The sequence below is a fragment of the Coregonus lavaretus genome (assembly GCF_964263955.1).
Source record: "Coregonus lavaretus genome assembly, chromosome: 7".
In the NCBI taxonomy this organism is placed as follows: domain Eukaryota; kingdom Metazoa; phylum Chordata; class Actinopteri; order Salmoniformes; family Salmonidae; genus Coregonus; species Coregonus lavaretus.
The window spans coordinates 46,355,881-46,361,340 of NC_139994.1; positions in this window are offsets into that span (position 1 = coordinate 46,355,881).

The window sequence follows — 5,460 nt, forward strand, 5'->3', positions numbered from 1 at the left end:
AACCCGATCTAACATCTCTGGAGAGACCTTAAAATAGCTGTGCAGCATCGCTCTTCATCAAACCTGACAGAGCTTGAGCAGATTTGCAGAGAAGAATGGGAGAAACTCCCCAAATATAGGTGTTCCAAGCTTGTAGCATCATACCCAAGAAGATGCTAGGCTGTAATCGCTGTCAAAGGTGCTTCAACAAAGTAAAGGGTCTGAATATTTATGTTAATGTGATATTTCCGTTTTTTAATTTGCAAACATTTCTAAAAACTTGTTTTTGCTTTGTCATTATGGGGTATTGTGTGTAGATTGATGAGAGGAAAACACAATTTAATCAATTTGAGAATAAGGCTGTAGCGAATTAACAAATATATATATAAGTCAAGGGGTCTGAATACTTTCCAAATGCGCTGTATGTATACATGGGCGGAGAAGCACGGGACAGTTATCTTCCAAGGAAATTGACTCCCTAAATAGGCCTATGATTAGGCTATCTTTTACTACATTGCCTAGAAATAGGCCTAAATATTGATCACCCATATTTCTCGGTCTGAAAATCTTCCCACTCCTGAAAGGTAGGCTATTAAAATAGCTCAAGAGAAATTGCAAGTCTCTCCAACTCTGCTCTATTCAAACTACATCAAGCATATTGGCTGATATAGCCCAGTAATACAATGTAAGGGCCATGTGAGAATCTGTGGTAATTTAACCTATTTCTTAAGTTATGTGGTCCTCTGTACCTCAATGTGGTCCTCTGTAGCTCAATTGGTAGAGCATGGCGCTTGTAACGCCAGGGTAGTGGGTACGATCCCCAGGACCACCCATACGTAAAAATGTATGCACGCATGACTGTAAGTCGCTTTCGATAAAAGCGTCTGCTAAATGGCATATTATGTTTGCGCATTTGATATTGCCTTTTGGGCACAAAATTGCTGTGACCATGGCTGGCAAGTCACATACACCTAAAATAACTTTTTTGCGGGACTGCGGTTGGGTTTGGGACCGGTTCTTGCGGTAGTGGGTGGGAGTAGGACAGAAAGCCAATCAGTTTCCATATAATTTCAACCAAAAGAATCAATGTGATGACGTTTAATTAACGTGGAAAACTGATTGGATTTGCAAAAGTCATCAATGTGAGGGCATTTTATCTATTTCTCACCCAACTTTTAACCTACATCCAATGACATGGTGACATGTTTTGTTGATTTCACATTGAATTCACGTTAGTTGACAACTCAACCAAATGTAAATGAAAACTAGACGTTAAACTGACGTCTGTGCCAAGTGGGCTGTGTCTAAACAGTTAATAAGACATTAACATGGTTAGGGTGGGGGGATGTATCTCCCTTTTTAGGTGTGAGAGTGAAACTGACTGCAACAGGAAGCTCAAAACCACGCAGCACACTTCCTGTTTATTGAGCTATATGATAAGAGCAGCTGTTTGAAGTTCTCCATTGTGAAGATACTCTGTTGATGTGATCTGTATCTGCATCGCTGTATTTACATGGCAATAAATAATCAACTTTATCAGGCCCACATTTCATATAATAACATGGAAAACGATATGAATCATGTCCAGGCCTTTATTGACTCATAGGTGCTTAATTTAGAAAATGATCTTTCCTATATCTAAATATAATTTAAAACCCCCCTTCATGTTTCCGTCAGTGCAGTTTTGAATGAAACCGATACGTATGTAGGTAGGGTAAACAGACCCGAAATTCCGAGATCCGACCCGGGACCCGAGCACGTCCGGGTACTAAATTTATACTTTTGTCTCAGATCTGGATCGGGTCTGATATAATTGCCACGTGTCTCAGGTATGTGAAATTAAAATGTATTTACGTTTACAGACATTTTTGTTGGCTAAAAGTATTTAGTTCAAGATACGTTAAAAATAGGCCTGTTGTAAAATAAATAGCGTTAGCCTATTGCTTTCATTTGTTGGGGAGGCCTACGGGAGGCACTCGTCTTTGTTGGTAGTCCTAATTGCTGCAATATAAGCCTGTTCAACACTTTTGGGAAGGTTTAAATCAGTTCTTTAAATATGCAGCAAGTGTTTTGTTTCAGTCTGTTGAGACAATTTCTTTGGCCAAATTATGTTCCAACTGTAATATTGTGTTTGCCGCAATATAATACAATTACCAGTAGGCCTACTATGCTACTCGCACTCAAACCATAAAAAGGAAAAACCAGAGGGCGAGATGCAAAACTTAATTTAATGGCGCAATATAATAACTTTTCCCTACAAACAATGACTTGACTTACTTTTGATATTACCCTAATAAAGTTAAGAATATTTTGTGAAGGTTTAGTATGGTAACTGTATGGCTATTATTAGGCTTAGCTGCTGCAGGCCTATGAAAGTAGTGTGCACCAGCTCTCCAACTGACTCTGACAGTTGAACTTGAGGTGAGGAAGAATGTTTTAGGCCTACTAGAGTTAGTCCTTTAATCTAACAATATAACGCTTATCTTTATGAAAAATAGTTGGATCGAAAATGAACGAATTAGCAATTGGCCAGTAAATTACTGTAATTTATTTTACCTTACAGCTACTGTAATCAAAATGTTTTACAAATGTTACTGTAATCTAATTTACAATACCAAGTCAGTTACTGTAATCTATTTTACAGTACCAATTACAATTACAACATATTGTTGTAATTACCTCGTGACATATTACCCAGTGTTCTTTGCGAGTTTTCATTTTTACATTTACATGTTTGGTCATTATAGTCGGTGCATTCAACCAAGGCAAAAAAATAAATAAACATATAACAGTAATAGAAAGTAAAACGTTTCTGTAACCATTACAGAAAATGTTGTTGTAGTTAAGGATACACTGGTCTTCAAAATAACTGTAATTACAATAGGATACCTTATGGTATACACTACATGGCCAAAAGTATGTGGACACTCCTTCAAATAAGTGGATTTGGCTATTTCAGCCACACCCGTTGCTGACAGGTGTATAGAATCGAACACACAGCCATGCAATTTCGCTACTCCCGCAATAACATTTGCCAAATATGTGTACGTGACCAGTAACATTTTATTTAATTTGGCAAACATTGGCAGTAGAAAGGCCTTACTGAAGAGCTCAGCAACATTCAACGTAGCACCGTCATAGAATGCCACCTTTTATTTTATTTCTTGTATTATTTATATACAGTACCAGTTAAAAGTTTGGACACACCTACTCATTCAAGGGTTTTTCTTCATTTTTACTATTTTCTACATTGTAGAATAATACTGAAGACATCAAAACTATGAAATAACACATATGGAATCATGTAGTAACCAAAAAAGTGTTAAACAAATCGAAATATATTTTATATTTGAGATTCTTCAAAGTAGCTACCCTTTGCCTCGAGTGTTGCTTTAGCAGTATGATAAGGGTCATTGTCCTGCTGGAATGTGAACCTACGTCCCAGTCTCAAATCTCTGGAAGACTGAAACAGGTTTCCCTCAGGAATTTCCTTGTATTTAGCGCCATCCATCATTCCTTCAATTCTGACCAGTTTCCCAGTCCCTGCCGATGAAAAACATCCCCACAGCATGATGCTGCCGCCACCATGCTTCACTGTGGGGATGGTGTTCTCGGGGTGATGAGAGGTGTTGGGTTTGCGCCAGACATAGCGCTTTCCTTGATGGCCAAAAAGCTCAATTTGAGTCTCATCTGACCAAATGTGTTTGTTTATTTTTTTCTTTAAGCAATGGCTTTTTTCTGGCCACTCTTCCGTAAAGCCCAGCTCTGTGGAGTGTACGGCTTAAAGTGGTCATATGGAAAGATACTTCAACTTAAAGACAAAAAAGGGAAGCATGATGTAAGATGCAAACCTGGTATTTCAACTGTTTATAGGCTACTAATGCCAACGACTTACCACTGCACCATGGAGTTTTGATGAAAAAAGTGGAGAAAAAAAGGTATATCTAATAATCACACATTGCTATTTATTGCTGACAAGAAGATGTCAGTAATGTGCATTGTGAACAGATAATTAACAGTTTTTCGGCACAATTCGGTGAAAGCGCCGAAGCCTTCAGGAAGCCTCGGTTTCCCATCGCTACAATACAGTACTTTATTGTTGAATTGTATTATAAAAACTATTCAGCAATGCTAATAGTGAATATGTAATTATATATTACAGCATAAAAACTGATATTTGGTGTTTTATATCACTTGCATTTTAGGCCATAACAAAGTATTCTAAAGGCTTCTAAACTGACAGTGACTACAGGGCAAAACAGATCAAAAGGAGATGGCTAGCCACTCAACCATTAAAGGTTTGAGACTTACTGCCACTCATCTGTCTATATAAATTAAATTGTTAGGGAACCACTACCACATATCAGTTAAATTCATACAGAATTCTCACTAATGAGTGCAACAAATATAGCCTCTTACAAGACACACCTCAAAATATGTAGTTTTTTTTTTGTTCTGGGGGGTAGATCAGCTTTAATATTGCAGATAGAGTGTAGGTTCAATTTAATTGTTTGCATCATTTCTAATTCCCCTTATTGTAATTGTTTTCTCTATACTTTTTTCCCCATACCTGACCATCCCTACCCTGATTACAGCCATTTTCTATACATATATCTATACGTATATTCCAAATTTCCTCTTCAAGTGCTGGATTTTCACCCACAGTGGCCAATCCAATCATTGCGATCTTAACTCCAATCTTCCAATGTCCACAGATTAACCCATCTTTCCCAGTATAATGCCATTTTGTTATTTCCTTTTGCAATACATTTCAAAATATGTTAATGAGTCAGAAACAACAATACCATGCACCCACTAGTGTTCAAAAGGTTTTTGGCGCTCCTCTAAGATGGCGCCGTACTGGATGGCCACTGTTTTGCAAGCTCCGACCCAACTTTGCTATTTTGTAGTTAATTTTTACTTTCTTTTCATGAAACTTTTGAACATCAGATCGGCAGTTACTTACCTCAATAGGGGCTTCAACTTCGACTGACTCCGACTCCAACTCATCTTCCCTGGGCTCTTTCTGTAATTCCGAACCAATTTTCAGGCTACCCAAGAGGAAATGTGAATGTTACAGAGGCAGGAGTAGGGGGATCCTGGTGAGATTAAAGTGAAGGGAGAACCGGCCACCTCTTCCCTCCATTCTACTGGCCAATGTACAGTCACATGATAATAAGATGGATGACCTCTGATCACGGATTTGCTACCAACGGGACTCTCAAAACTGCAATATTCTCTGCTTTTCTGAAACATGGCTCTCGGACAAGATACCCCACATGGCTATCTAAGTCAATGGATTCTCCATTCATGGTGCAGACAGGACAGTAGAGTCGGGGAAATTGAGGGGGGGGAGTGGTTTGCCTCTTCATTAACAACAACTGGTGTGCTGACTCGAGCGCAGTGGAAGTGTTAACCCATTGTTCACCCGTCTTGGAATACCTGATGGTCATATGCCGACCATTCTACCTCCCGAGGGAG